The following is a 17,145-nucleotide window of genomic DNA, read 5'->3' on the forward strand; positions in this document are numbered from 1 at the left end:
CTTGACTCAGCTGGGAGTTAATCTTCATGATGATAGTGTCATTGACAGAGTTCTTCAATCACTGCCACCAAGCTACAAGAGCTTCGTGATGAACTATAATATGCAAGGGATGGATAAGACGATTCTTGAGCTCTTCGCAATGCTAAAGGCTGCGGAGGTAGAAATCAAGAAGGAGCATCAAGTGTTGATGGTCAACAAGACCAACATTTTCAAGAAAAAGGGTAAAGGGAAGAAGGGGAACTTCAAGAAGAACAGCAAGCTGGTTGCTGCTCAAGTGAAGAAACCCAAGTCTGGACCTAAACCTGAGACTGAGTGCTTCTACTGCAAAGGGACTGGTCACTGGAAGCGGAACTACCCCAAGTATTTGGCGGAGAAGAAGGATGGCAAAGTGAAAGGTATATTTGATATACATGTTATTGATGTGTACCTTACTAATGCTCGCAGTAGTGCCTGGGTATTTGATACTGATTCAGTTGCTAACATTTGCAACTCGAAACAGGTGCTATGGATTAAGCGAAGATTGGCTAAGGACGAGGTGACAATGCGCGTAGGAAATGGTTCCAAAGCCGATGTGATCACCGTCGGCATGCTACCTCTACATCTACCTTTGGGATTAGTTTTAGACCTAAATAATTGTTATTTGGTGCCAGCGTTGAGCATGAACATTCTTTCTGGATCTTGTTTGATGCGAGACGGTTATTCATTTAAATCAGAGAATAATGGTTGTTCTATTTATATGAGTAATATCTTTTATGGTCATGCACCCTTGATGAGAGGTATATTTTTATTAAATCTTGATAGTAGTGATACACATGTTCATAGTATTGAAGCCAAAAGATGCAGAGTTGATAATGATAGTGCAACTTATTTGTGGCACTGCCGTTTAGGTCATATTGGTATAAAGCACATGAAGAAACTCCATTCTGATGGACTTCTGGAATCACTTGATTATGAATCACTTGGTACTTGCGAACCATGCCTCATGGGCAAGATGACTAAAACTCCGTTCTCTGGAACAATGGAGCGAGCAACAGAGTTATTGGAAATCATACATACTGATGTATGTGGTCCAATGAACATTGAAGCTCGCGGCGAATATCGTTATATTGTCACCTTCACAGATGATTTGAGCAGATATGGGTATATCTACTTAATGAAACAAAAGTCTGAAACATTTGAAAAGTTCAAAGAATTTCAGAGTGAAGTGCAAAATCATCGTAACAAGAAAATCAAGTTTCTGCGATCTGATCGTGGAGGTGAATATTTAAGTTATGAGTTTGGACTTCATTTGAAACAATGCAGAATAGTTTTGCAACTCACGCCAACTGGAACACCACAACGTAATGCTATGTCCGAACGTCGTAACCGCACTTTATTAGATATGGTGCGATCTATGATGTCTCTCACTAATTGACCGCTATCGTTTTGGGGTTATGCTTTAGAGGCGGCTGTATTCACATTAAATAGGGCACCATCTAAATCCGTTGAGACGACACCTTATGAACTGTGGTTTGGCAAGAAACCCAAGTTGTCGTTTCTTAAAGTTTGGGGCTGCGATCCTTATGTGAAAAAGCTTCAACCTGATAAGCTCGAACCAAAATCGGAGAAATGTGTCTTCATAGGATACCCAAAGGAGACTGTTGGGTACACCTTCTATCACAGATCCGAAGACAAGATATTCGTTGCTAAAAATGAATCCTTTCTAGAGAAGGAGTTTCTCTCGAAAGAAGTGAGTGGGAGGAAAGTAGAACTTGACAAGGTAATTCTACCTTCTCCCTTATTAGAAAGTAGTTCATTACTAAAATTAGTTCCAGTGATTCCTACACCAGTAAGTGAGGAAGCTAATGATGATGATCATGAAACTTTTGATCAAGTTACTACCGAACCTCGTAGGTCAACTAGAGTAAGATCCGCACCAGAGTGGTACGGTAATCCTATTCTGGAAGTCATGTTACTTGACCATGACGAACCTACGAACTATGAGGAAGAGATGATGAGCCCAGATTCCGCAAAATGGCTTGAGGCCATGAAATCTGAGATGGGATCCATGTATGAGAACAAAGTATGGACTTTGGTTGACTTTCCTGATGATCGGCAGGCCATAGAGAATAAACGGATCTTCAAGAAGAACACTGACGCTAACGGTAATATTATTGTCTACAAAGCTTGACTTGTTGCAAAAGGTTTTCGACAAGTTCAAGGAGTTGACTACGATAAGACCTTCTCACCTGTAGCGATGCTTAAGTCCGTCCAAATCATGTTAGCAATTGCCGCATTTTATGATTATGAAATTTGGCAAATGGATGTCAAAACTGCATTCCTTAATGGATATCTTAAAGAAGAGTTGTATATGATGCAACCAGAAGGTTTTGTCGATCCAAAAGGTGCTAACAAAGTGTGCAAGCTCCAGCGATCCATTTATGGACTGGTGCAAGCCTCTCGGAGTTGGAATATACGCTTTGATAGTGTGATCAAAGCATATGGTTTTATACAGACTTTTGGTGAAGACTGTATTTACGAGAAAGTGAGTGGGACCTCCATATCATTTCTGATATTATATGTAGATGACATATTGTTGATCGGAAATGATACTGAATTTCTGAATAGCATAAAAGGATACTTGAATAAGAATTTTTCAATGAAATACCTCGGTGAAGCTTCTTATATATTGGGCATCAAGATCTATAGAGATAGATAAAGACGCTTAATTGGACTTTCACAAAGCACATACCTTGATAATGTTTTGAAGAAGTTCAAAATGGATCAGGCAAAGAAAGGGTTCTTGCCTGTATTACAAGGTGTGAAGTTGAGTTAGACTCAATGCCCGACCACTGCAGAAGATAGAGAGAAAATGAAAGGTGTTCCCTATGCTTCAGCCATAGGCTCTATCATGTATGCAATGCTGTGTACCAGACCTCATGTGTGCCTTGCTATCAGTTGAGCAGGGAGGTTCCAAAGTAATCTAGGAGTGGGTCACTGGACAATGGTCAATAATATCCTGAAATACCTGAAAAGGACTAAGGATATGTTTCTCGTATATGGAGGTGACAAAGAGCTCGTCGTAAACGGTTACGTCGATGCAAGCTTTGACACTGATCTGGATGACTCTAAGTCACAAACCGGATACGTGTTTTTATTAAATGGTGGAGCTGTCAGTTGGTGCAGTTCCAAGCAGAGCGTCGTGGCGGGATCTACGTGTGAAGCGGAATACATAGCTGCTTCGGAAGCAACAAATGAAGGAGTCTAGATGAAGGAGCACATATCCGATCTAGGTGTCATACCTAGTGCATCGGGTCCAATGAAAATCTTTTGTGACAATACTGGCGCAATTGCCTTGGAAAAGGAATCCAGATTTCACAAGAGAACCAAGCACATCAAGAGACGCTTCAATTCCATTCGCGATCAAGTCAAGGTGGGATACATAGAGATTTGCAAGATACATACGGATCTGAATGTTGCAGACCCGTTGACTAAGCCTCTCTCACGAGCAAAACATGATCAGCACCAAGACTCCATGGGTGTTAGAATCATTACAATGTAATCGAGATTACTGACTCTAGTGCAAGTGGGATACTGAAGGAAATATGCCCTAGAGGCAATAATAAACTTGTTATTTATATTTCCTTATATCATGATAAATGTTTATTATTCATGCTAGAACTGTATTAACCGGAAACTTAGTACATGTGTGAATACATAGACAAACAGAGTGTCACTAGTTTGCCTCTACTTGACTAGCTCGTTGAATCAATGATGGTTATATTTCCTAACCATAGACATGAGTTGTCATTTGATTAATGGGATCACATCATTAGAGAATGATGTGATTGACTTGACCCATCCGTTAGCTTAGCACGATGATCGTTTAGTTTGGTGCTATTGCTTTCTCCATAACTTATACACATTCCTATGACTATGAGATCATGCAACTCCCGAAAACCGGAGGAACACTTTGTGTGCTACCAAATGTCACAACGTAACTGGGTTATTATTAAGGTGCTCTACAGGTGTCTCCGATGGTGTTTGTTGAGTTGGCATAGATCGAGATTAGGATTTGTCACTCCAATTGTCGGAGAGGTATCTCTGGGCCCTCTCGGTAATGTACATCACTATAAGCCTTGCAAGCAATGTAGCTAATAAGTTAGTTACGGGATGTAGCATTATGGAACAAGTAAATAGACTTGCCGGTAATGAGATTGAACTAGGTATTGAGATACCGACGATCAAATCTCGGGCAAGTAACATACCGATGACAAAGGGAACAACGTATATCATTATGTGTTTTGACCGATAAAGATCTTCGTAGAATATGTAGGAACCAATATGAGCATCTAGGTTCCACTATTGGTTATTGACCGGAGACGTGTCTCGGTCATGTATACATAGTTCTCGAACCCGTAGGGTCCACACGCTTAGCGTTCGATGACGATCGGTATTATGAGTTTATGTGTTTTGATGTACGAAGGTAGTTCGGAGTCCAGGATATGATCACGGATATGACGAGGAGTCTTGAAATGGTCAAGACATAAATATTGATATATTGGACGACTATATTTGGACATCGGAATGGTTCCAAGTGAGATCGGGCATTTACCGATGTACCGGGAGGTTACCGGAACCCCCCGGGAGGTATGTGGGCCTTATTGGGCCATAGTGGGAGCGAGGAGAAGGTAGCAAAGGAGGGGGCGCCCCCAAGCCCAATCCGAATTGGGAGGGGGGCGGCCCCCCTTTCCTTCCTCCTTCCTCCCCCTGCCTTCTCTCCTAATCCAACTAGGGAAGGGGGAAATCCTACTCCCGGTGGGAGTAGGACTCCCCTTGGGGCACGCCTAGGAGGCCGGCCCCTCCCCCTCCTCCACTCCTTCACATACAGTGGAGGGGGCACCCCATAGACACACAAGTTGATTGTTCTAGCTGTGTGTGGTGCCCCCCTCCACCATAATCCACCTCGATTATATCATAGCGGTGCTTAGGCAAAGCCCTGTTCCGGTAGCATCATCATCACCGTCATCACGCCGCCGTGCTGACGAAGCTCTCCCTCGACACTCTGCTGGATTGTGAGTTCGTGGTACATCACCGAGCCGAACATGTGCAGATCGCAGAGGTGTCGTACTTTCGGTACTAGGATCGGTCGATCGTGAAGACGTACGACTACATCAACCGCATTGTCATAACGCTTCCGCTTATGGTCTACGAGGGTATGTAGACAACACTCTCCCCTCTCATTGCTATGCATCACCATGATCTTGCGTGTGTGTAGCAAATTTTTTGAAATTACTGCGTTCCCCAGCAGCCACGCGATGCAGTTGCGTGCGGCACGATGGAGTTACGCGCTGAAAATTAGAACTGCCATCAGGGTCTGCCGATATTCCTGACCGTACGGCTTCCCCTTTAATTCCCGCTGCCATTATAACTTTAGTCTCTTCAACCTTTCGATCGCGCCCCACAATTGAACAAGCACACCCACAGCGACACATAGAGAGGGGATGTCCAGCGGCGCTCCAATGGAGTTTGGCGAGCATAGAGTGAAGACCCACGCGAGGGAGATAGATCTCTTGGTGGTGTACACCATCGACCCGGCCGTGGTGGAGGACTACATCAACAGTGTTGGGCAGTTGCTTGCTCGAGACAAGTACAAGGTGGTCGGCATCGACCTCCAGTACACCACCGGTCGTCCCAGCATAGATCAGAAGGTTGTCGTCGCCCAGTTGTGTGTAGGCTATCATGTCCTCATCTACCACTATTGCATGGCCACAGAGCCTTGCGACCATTTCAACAGGTTTGTCAACAGCACCGACTACAAGTTCGCCATGGTGGAAACCACTGACGATGTAAAAGCGCTCAGTGTTACAGGCTTGGCCTGCAAGAACCTTGTCGAAATCTGTGACCACTACAAGGTCTAGGCAGCACGAAGAAGGACTCCCTGGTCGAACTCTCCTCGGCCATCATCGACCCCTACTACAAAAAGATGAAGCAGGATGCCTAGAGAACAAGTCCCCTATCCCGGCACAGGGCCTGGATGCGGCAACTGGATGAACCTCACCTCAGGTTCACGGCCAAGAGCGTATACACATGCTATGAGATGCACAGGCGGATCATTGACATGAGGAAGTGCCTCATTACCAAAATCGACGAGCCCAGATCGAGCCACAAGCAGAGCAAGCGTCACAAGAAGTAGATGATGATCAGATGATCGTTTATGCTAGTTAATCATGCATGTAATATATAGTTTTACTTTATTGGTGTGTGGAAATATCATGTGTGTAGTAGCCACCTATGTAATTATGCATGTAATAGTTTACTTTGGTGTGTGCAAATGCCATGGTTGTAGTAGCCACCTATGTAAGTGGATGTTTAGTTTGGTTATGCAAGCATGTCCTTATAAGTGTGTGTATATATACATATATATGTTGTTCTTCTGTATGCAATCCCATGACACAACACACACATCTTATTAGCAGCAACTGTCTGTGTTATTATCGGTCTTCACACACATTTCTGATTACAGACCTGTTTGCCACGTATCACACATATCTTGTTAAGTTGAACCGCTTTTGTTCTCATGTCTCAATGCAAACAGTTCATCTGAGTGAACCGCATGCCGTATATCACACACACCTTCATCTGGCTGGCCATTTTTTGTGTGTTGCCTAATCACAAATAGTTCATCCGAGTGAACCATATGCTGTATATCGCACACACCTCCATCTGGCTGCCCATTTCTTTTGTTCCTCCTCATCGCAAACAGTTAATTGAACAGAACTGTATGCTCTGCATCGCACACGCAAATAAAATATGAACCGTTTTTTATGCATCCTCCATCATAAACATTTTGCACCTTTTTGACGGGGTTTTTACACCACCGTTGATAACCCACAAGTAAATTAAACCAATCATAGCAATTCACCAATTACCGATAGGACAACGAAAATCTACTTAGACATCATAGGATGGCAACACATCATTGGATAATAATATGAAGCATAAAGCACCATGTTCAAGTAGAGGGTACAGTGGGTTGCGGGAGAGTGGACCGCTATAGATAGATGGGGGAAGGTGATGAAGATGTTGGTGAAGATGACGGAGGTGTTGGTGTAGATTGCCGTCACATAATGATGGCCCCGGCGGCGTTTGGGCGCTACCGGGAGAGAGAGGGGGAGAGAGCCCCGTTCTTCTTCTTCTTCCTTGACCTTATCCCTAGATGGGAGAAGGGTTTTCCCTCTAGTCCATGGCCTCCATGGCGAAGGAGGGGCGAGAGACCCTCCGAGATTGGATCTGACTCTTTGTCTCTCTCTGTTTCTGCGTTCCAGATTCTGGCCTTTCACCGTTTCTTATATTCCCGGAGATCCGTAACTCCGATTGGGCTGAAATTTTAACATGATTTCTATCCGGATATTGGCTTTTTTGCGGTGAAAGAAGGGCGCCAACTTCCTTACGGGGTGGCCATGAGGACCCAGGGCGCACCTGACCCCCTGGGGCGCGCCCCTGATAACCCACAAGTATAGTGGATCGCAATAGCTTTCGAAGGTAGAGTATTCAACCCAATTTATTGATTCGACACAAAGGGAGCCAAAGAATATTCTCAAGTATTAGCAGCTGAGTTGTCAATTCAACCACACCTGGAAACTTAGTAACTGCAGCAAAGTGTTTAGTAGCACAGTAATATGATAGTGGTGGTAGCGGCAACAAAAGTAAAGACAGCAAAAGTAATGTTTTTGGTATTTTGTAGTGATTGTAACAGTAGCAGCGGGAAAGTAAATAAGCGTAAACCAGTATATGGAAAACTCATAGGCACCGGATCAGTGATGGATAATTATGCCGGATGCGGTTCATCATGTAACAGTCATAACATAGAGTGACACGGAACTAGCTCCAATTCATAAATGTAATGTAGGCATGTATTCCGTATATAGTAATACGTGCTTATGGAAAAGAACTTGCATGACATCTTTTGTCCTACCCTCCCGTGGCAGCGGGGTCCTATTGGAAACTAAGGGATATTAAGGCCTCCTTTTAATACAGAACCGGAACAAAGCATTAGCACATAGTGAATACATGAACTCCTCAAACTATGGTCATCACTGGGAGTGGTCCCGATTATTGTCACTTCGGGGTTGCCGGATCATAACACATAGTAGGTGACTATAGACTTGCAAGATAGGATCAAGAACTCACATATATTCATGAAAACATAATAGGTTCAGATCTAAAATCATGGCACTCGGGCCCTAGTGACAAGCATTAAGCATAGCAAAGTCATAGCAACATCAATCTCAGAACATAGTGGATACTAGGGATCAAACCCTAACAAAACTAACTCGATTACATGATAAATCTCATCCAACCCATCACCGTCCAGCAAGCCTACGATGGAATTACTCACGCATGGCGGTGAGCATCATGAAATTGGTGATGGAGGATGGTTGATGATGACGACGGCGACGAATCCCCCTCTCCGGAGCCCCGAACGGACTCCAGATCAGCCCTCCCGAGAGGTTTTAGGGCTTGGCGGCGGCTCCGTATCGTAAAATGTGATGATTTCTTCTCCCTGATTTTTTTCTCTGCGAAAGCAAATATATAGAGTTGGAGTTGGTGTCGGAGGGCCTCCAGGGGGGCCACGAGGTAGGGGCGCGCCCTAGGTTGGGGGGGCGCCCCCCACCCTCGTGAGAAGGGTGTTGGCCCCCTGGTCTTCATCTTTGGCGAGGATTTTTTATTATTTTTTCTAAGATGTTCCATGGAGTTTCAGGTCATTCCGAGAATATTTGTTTTCTGCACATAAAACAACACCATGGCAATTCTGCTGAAAACAGGGTCAGTCCGGGTTAGTTCCATTCAAATCATACAAGTTAGAGTCCAAAACAAGGGCAAAAGTGTTTGGAAAAGTAGATACGACGGAGACGTATCAACTCCCCCAAGCTTAAACACTTGCTTGTCCTCAAGCAATTCAGTTGACAAACTGAAAGAAAGAAAGAAAAACTTTTACAAACTCTGTTTGCTCTTGTTGTTGTAACTATGTCAAGCCAGCATTCAAGTTTTCAGCATAGATCATAACTAACCACATTTGCAATAATTTTCAGGTCTCATAATTACTCATATCAATAGCATAATCAACTAGCAAGTCATAATAATAAATCTCGGATGACAATACTTTCTCAAAACAATCATAATATGATATAACAAGATGGTTTCTCGCTAGCCCTTTCTGAGACCGCAAAACATAAATGCAGAGCACCTTTAAAGATCAAGGACTGACTAGACACTATAATTCATGGTAAGAGAGATCCAATCATAGTCACACCCAATATAAATTAATCATGATGAATGCAAATGACAGTTGTGCTCTCCAGCTAGTGCTTTTTAATAAGAGGGTGATGACTCAACATAAAAGTAAATGGATAGGCCCTTCGCAGAGGGAAGCAGGGATTTGTAGAGGTGCCAGAGCTCAGTTTTGAAATAGAGATAATTTGTATTTTGAGCGGTATACTTTCATTGTCAACGTAACAACTAAGGGATGGCGATATCTTCCATGATACACACATTATAGGCGGTTCCCAAACAGAATGGTAAAGTTTATACTCCCCCTCCACCAACAAGCATCAATCCATGGCTTGCTCGAAACAACGAGTGCCTCCAACATACATCAGGTCCCAGGGGGAGTTTTGTTTGCAATTAATTTTGATTTAGTTTGCATAAAGCATGGGACTGGGCATCCCGGTGACCAGCCATTTATCTCGTGAGTGAGGAGCGGAGTCCACTCCTCTTGAGAATAACCTGCCTAACACGGAAGATAAGGACAACCTTGGTTGATACATGAGCTATTTGAGCATACAAAACAGAATGTTTATTTGAAGGTTTAGAGTTTGGCACATACAAATTTACTTGGAACGGCAGGTAGGTACCGCATATAGGAAGGTATAGTGGACTCATCTGGAATAACTTTGGGTTTAAGGGATTGGATGCACAAGCAGTATTCCCGCTTAGTACAGGTGATGGCTAGCAAAAGACTGGGAAGCGACCAACTAGAGAGTGACAACAGCCATGTACATGCATTAAAATTAACAAACATTGGATGCAAGCATGAGTAGGATATAATCCATCATGAACATAAATATCGTGAAGGCTATGTTGATTTTGTTTCAACTACATGCGTGAACATGTGCCAAGTCAAGTCACTTAAATCATTCAAAGGAGGATACCACCCCATCATACCACATCATAATCATCTCAATAGCATGTCGGCACACAAGGTAAATCATTATAACTCATAGCTTATCAAGCATGGCACAAGCAACTATGATCTCTAATTGTCATTGCAAACATGTTTATTCATAATAAGCTGAATCAAGAACGAGGGACTCATCATATTTACAAAAAAAAAGAGGTCGAGTTCATACCAGCTTTTCTCATCTCAGTCAGTCCATCATATATCATCATAATTGCCTTTCACTTGCACGACCGAACGGTGTGAATAATAATAAGAGTGTACGTGCATTGGACTAAGCTGGAATCTGCAAGCATTCAATAAACAGGAGAAGACAAGGCAATATGGTCTCTTGGTTAAATCAACAATAATGCATATAAGAGCCACTTCAACAATTTAATTATGGTCTTCTCCTACTGACCCCCAAAGAAAAGAAAAGAAATAAAACTATTTACATGGGAAAGCTCCCAACAAGCAAAAGAAGAACGGGAAATATTTTTGGGTTTTCTTTTTAATTATTACTACTACAACAGAAAAATAAACTACTACTAATTTTTTTGGTTTTTCTTAAGGTTTAACAAACACACAAGAAGAAAGTAGAAAAAAGAAAATAAACTAGCATGGATATTACAGTGAAAGAGTATGAGCACCGACATCTAGCAATGAGTGTGTGTGAACATAAATGTAATGTCGGTGAGAAATATGTACTCCCCCAAGCTTAGGCTTTTGGCCTAAGTTGGTCTATGGCCACGGCTGGCCTGGCGGATATCCATAATAATAGTTGTTGGGGTCGTACTGTGATGAGGAAGAATAGTTGGGATCATACTGATGTGCAGCGGTTATCGCCTGCTGAGCTGCAGCGTGGAGTCGAGCTGCCTCCGCTCTCCTCTCGTACTCTTCTGCTTCCTCTCTGGTAATAACATATCTTCTTTTTGTCTGTGAATCAAAGAAGGCAGGAGCAGGGAGAGTAACACGGAAAACACGTCGTTTATCAAAAATTAAACGATATAAGAGAGGTGATTCAGGCCTCTCGACAAACTGTTGTGAGGCCATAGAGTCATAATCTAAATATGCAGGAGGCAACTCCGTATCACCCTCATGAATGTCTATCTCAAGAAAATGAGCTAAGCGGGTTGCATAAATTCCTCCAAAGAAAACTCCATTATGTCTATTATGATGCAACCTACAAGCTACAATGGCTCCCATATGATAAGATTGGTCTCCTAACACAGCACTCCTAAGAATGCTAAGATCAGGGACACACATGTGACATGCTTCATCCTTAGCATTTATGCATCTACCGATGAAGAGAGCAAAATAATGTATAGCAGGAAAGTGAATGCTCCCTATGGTAGCCTGCGTTATATCTCTAGATTCCCCCACAGTTATACTAGCAAGAAAGTTTCTAAACTCATATTTAGGGGATCCCTAACACTACCCCAAGGTGGAAGTTTGCAAGCAGATGTGAAATCCTCTAAGTCCATGGTATAAGATTTGTCATAGAGATCAAACATGACTGAAGGAGAATTACGCGAAGATGAATACTCAAACCTCCTCACAAATGAACTTGTGAGATCATGATACTGGGGGCATTTGTTAGCCTCAAAATCCTCAAGACCGGCATTGGAAAAATATGATTTGAATTCTTCTTTAATTTCCGCATGGTCCATAAAATTTTCTGACGGCCATTCACAACGCCGTACCGGAGCGTCTCTTGGTGGATCCTCATCAGCATCGCGCATAGCAATCCCGGGTCCTTGCTTCTTAGAGGAACCACCTTGGAACATCTTCCTAAGCATAATGTTTTTCTCTGAAAAATTCTGAAATTTTTAGTAACTTCAAACAAAAGTGAACCAACTTCAATAAAACTGATAGCAACTACTCCTACAAGTGCCCAGAGCCTAAATCAAGCATTAGAACTACTTGGAACCATATAAATTTGACATGCAAGCTCAAGAACATGGTCACCTATGCAGCACAAATTTGCAAAGAATAAAGCACTAGAACAAATACTAATTGGACCAATGGAGGAGTCACATACCAAGGAACAATCTCCCCAGGCAGTTTTGCGAGAGGTGCTTTGAGCAAGGAGATCGAAAATCACAGCAAAAGTGGCTGGAACTCGTGCTTGAGTTGGTTTTTCGGGTTTGTGTGAGATAAAGGAAGAAGATGGGTGCTGGGATAAGTGGAGGAGGGCCACCATGGGCCCACGAGGCAGGGGGCGCGCCCTAGGGGGGGCGCCCACCACCCTCGTGACCAGGTGGCAGCTCCTCTCGCGGTAATTTTTGCATAGTAAATCCTCAAATATCCCCGAAAAAATCATATTAAATTGGCATGTCATTCTGAGGGCTTTTATTTTTGGGATATTTTTTTGTTGCACGGATAAGTCAGGAAACAGACAGAAAATACTATTTTTACTTTATTTCTACTAATTAACAGAAAATATAGAGAGGGTACAGAAGTTTGTGCTTCTAGTTTCATCCATCTCATGCTCGTCAAAAAGAATCCACTAACAAGGTTGATCAAGTCTTGTTAACAAACTCATTCTGATAATCATGAAACCGGAGAAATTTCGAATAACACTAAGTTACCTCAACGGGGATATGCACATCCCCAATAATAAGAATATCATATTTCTTCTTGACAGTAGGAAGAGGAAACTTAAAACCTCCAAATATAATTGATGGAATTTTTCCAATAGAGTTGATACTATGAACTTGAGGTTGTTTCCTTGGAAAGTGTACCGTATGCTCATTACCATTAACATGAAAAGTGACATTGCCTTTGTTGCAATCAATAACAGCCCCTGCAGTATTAAGAAAAGGTCTTCCAAGAATAATAGACATACTATCATCCTCGGGAATATCAAGTATAACAAAGTCCGTTAAAATAGTAACGTTTGCAACCATAGCAGGCACATCCTCACAGATGCCGACAGGTATAGCAGTTGATTTATCAACCATTTGCAAAGGTATTTCGGTAGGTGTCAGCTTATTCAAGTCAAGTCTACGATATAAAGAGAGAGGCATAACACTAACACCGGCTCCAAGATCACATAAAGCAGTTTTAATATAATTTCTTTTAATGGAGCAAGGTATAGTAGGTACTCCGGGATCTCCAAGTTTCTTTGGTATTCCACCCTTAAAAGTATAATTAGCAAGCATGGTGGAAATCTCAGCTTCCGGTATCTTTCTTTTATTAGTAATGATATCCTTCATATATTTAGCATAAGGATTTGTTTTGAGCACATGAGTTAATCGGATACGCAAAAATATAGGCCTAATCATTTCAGCAAAGCGCTCAAAATCCTTGTCATCCTTTTTCTTGGATGGTTTCGGAGGAAAAGGCATGGGTTTCTGAACCCAAGGTTCCCTTTCTTTACCATGTTTCCTAGCTACAAAGTCTCTTTTATCATAACGTTGATTCTTTGATTGTGGGTTATCAAGATCAACAGCAGGTTCAACTTCTACATCATTGTCATTACTAGGTTGAGCATCATCATTAATATTTTCATTAGGTTCATGTTCATTACCAGATTGTGTTTCAGCATCAGACATAGAAATATCATTTGGATTATCAGGTGGTTCAGCAATAGGTTCACTAGAAGTTTGCACAGTTCTATCATTCTTCTTCTTTTTAGAAGAACTAGCAACATCAATATTATTTCTCTGAGAATCTTGCTCGATTCTCTTAGGGTGGCCTTCAGGATACAAAGGTTCTTGAGTCACTCTACCAGTTCTAGTAGCCACTCTAACAGCATAATCATTTTTCTTACGATTCATTTCATCAAGCACTTCTTTTTGAGCCTTAAGTACTTGTTCTACATTAGTGGTAACCATAGAAACATGTTTGCTAACAAGTTTAAGTTCACCTTTAATATTAGCCATATAATCACCCAAGCATCTAATCATATAAGAATTTCCTTTTAATTGTCTACCAAAATAAGCATTGAAGTCGTCTTGCTTAAACATAAAGTTATCAAACTCATCCAAGCACTGACTAGCAATTTCAGTAGGAGGGACTTCAGCTTTATCATATCTCTAGAGAGAATTTACCTTTACTACCTGTGTCGGGATATCGGGATCAGGAGGTTCTTCAATAAATAAAGAATTAAGATCATATGTTTCTTCAACAGGCGGTGAATTAAGACCATGTATTTCTTCAATAGGAGGTAAATTCTTAACGTCTTCAGCTTTAATACCTTTTTCTTTCATAGATTTTTTCGCCTCTTGCATATCTTCGGGACTGAGAAATAGAATACCTCTCTTCTTCGGAGTTGGTTTAAGAATAGGCTCAGTAATTGGAGCAGGAGTTGGCTCAGGAGGTACCCAATTATTTTCATTTGTCAACATATTATTCAATAGGATTTCGGCTTCATCTGGTGTTCTTTCCCTGAAAAGAGAACCAGCACAACTATCCAGGTAATCTCTGGAAGCATCGGTTAGTCCATTATAAAAGATATCAAGTATTTCAGGTTTCTTAAGAGGATGATCAGGCAAAGCATTAAGTAACTTGAGAAGCCTCCCCCAAGCTTGTGGGAGACTCTCTTCTTTAATTTGCACGAAGTTGTATATTTCCCTCAAAGCAGCTTGTTTCTTATGAGCAGGGAAATATTTAGCAGAGAAGTAATAAATCATATCTTGGGGACTACGCACACAACCAGGATCAAGAGAATTAAACCATATCTTAGCATCACCCTTTAATGAGAATGGAAATATTTTGAGTATATAAAAGTAACGCGATCTCTCATCATTAGTGAACAGGGCAGCTATATCATTTAACTTAGTAAGATGTGCCACAACAGTTTCAGATTCATAGCCATAAAACGGACCAGATTCAACCAGAGTAATTATATCAGGATCAACAGAGAATTCATAATCCTTATCAGGAACACAAATAGGTGAAGTAGCAAAAGCAGGGTCGGGTTTCATTTTATCTCTAAGTGATTCTTTGTTCCATTTAACTAATAACCTCTTAAGCTCATATCTATCTCTGCAAGCTAAAATAGCGGCAGAAGATTCCATATCAAAAAGATAACCCTCAGGAATAACAGGCATATTTTCATCATCACTATCATCATCGTATTCAGATTCAATAATTTCTTTTTCTCTAGCCCTAGCAATTTGTTCATCAAGAAATTCACCAAGGGGCACAGTAGTATCAGGCATAGAAGCAGTTTCATCATAAGTATCATGCATAGCAGAAGTGGCATCATCAATAACATGCGACATATCAGAACGAATAGCAGAAGCAGGTGTAGGTGTCGCTAACTTACTCATAACAGAAGGTGAATCAAGTGTAGAGCTAGATGGCAGTTCCTTACCTCCCTCGTAGTTGAGGGATAGATCTTGGTTTTTGGATATCTCAAGTTCTTCATAATGATAAGAAGATATAAATCCCAAGTGACTCAAAGAATAGAGCTATGCTCCCCGGCAACGGCGCCAGAAATTAGTCTTGATAACCCAAAAGTATAGGGGATCACAACAGCTTTCGAGGGTAGAGTATTCAACCCAAATATATTGATTTGACACAAGGGGAGCCAAAGAATATTCTCAAGTATTAGCAGCTGAGTTGTCAATTCAACCACACTTGGAAACTTAGTATCTGCAGCAAAGTGTTTAGTAGCACAGTAATATGATAGTGGTGGTAGTGGCAACAAAAGTAAAGACAGCAAAAGTAATGTTTTTGGTATTTTGTAGTGATTGTAATAGTAGCAGCGGGAAAGTAAATAAGCGTAAACCAGTATATGGAAAACTCGTAGGCACCGGATCAGTGATGGATAATTATGCCGGATGCGGTTCATCATGTAACAGTCATAACATAGGGTGACACAGAACTAGCTCCAATTCATCAATGTAATGTAGGCATGTATTCCGTATATAGTCATACGTGCTTATGGAAAAGAACTTGCATGACATCTTTTGTCCTACTCTCCCGTGGCAGCGGGGTCCTATTGGAAACTAAGGGATATTAAGGCCTCCTTTTAATACAGAACCGGAACAAAGCATTAGCACATAGTGAATACATGAACTCCTCAAACTATGGTCATCACTGGGAGTGGTCCCGATTATTGTCACTTCGGGGTTGCCGGATCATAACACATAGTAGGTGACTATAGACTTGCAAGATAGGATCAAGAACTCACATATATTCATGAAAACATAATAGGTTCAGATCTAAAATCATGGCACTCGGGCCCTAGTGACAAGCATTAAGCATAGCAAAGTCATAGCAACATCAATCTCAGAACATAGTGGATACTAGGGATCAAACCCTAACAAAACTAACTCGATTACATGATAAATCTCATCCAACCCATCACCGTCCAGCAAGCCTACGATGGAATTACTCACGCATGGCGGTGAGCATCATGAAATTGGTGATGGAGGATGGTTGATGATGACGACGGCGACGAATCCCCCTCTCCGGAGCCCCGAACGGACTCCAGATCAGCCCTCCCGAGAGGTTTTAGGGCTTGGCGGCAGCTCCGTATCGTAAAACGCGATGATTTCTTCTCCCTGATTTTTTCTCTCCGAAAGCAAATATATAGAGTTGGAGTTGGCGTCGGAGGGCCTCCAGGGGGCCCAAGAGGTAGGGGGCGCGCCCTAGGGGGGGGCGCCCCCCACCCTCGTGAGAAGGGTGTGGGCCCCCTGGTCTTCATCTTTGGCGAGGATTTTAATTATTTTTTCTAAGATGTTCCGTGGAGTTTCAGGTCATTCCGAGAATATTTGTTTTCTGCACATAAAACAACACCATGGCAATTCTGCTAAAAACAGCGTCAGTCCGGGTTAGTTCCATTCAAATCATACAAGTTAGAGTCCAAAACAAGGGCAAAAGTGTTTGGAAAAGTAGATACGACGGAGACGTATCAGCCCCGTGCCTCGTGGCCCCCTCGGGCATCGTCTCGCGTTGATTCTTCTTCCCAAAAATCACATATATTCCAAAAA

This window comes from Triticum urartu, chromosome 2A (genome assembly GCF_056163025.1).
Source record: "Triticum urartu cultivar PI428250 chromosome 2A, HENAU_Tu73, whole genome shotgun sequence".
NCBI lineage: Eukaryota > Viridiplantae > Streptophyta > Magnoliopsida > Poales > Poaceae > Triticum > Triticum urartu.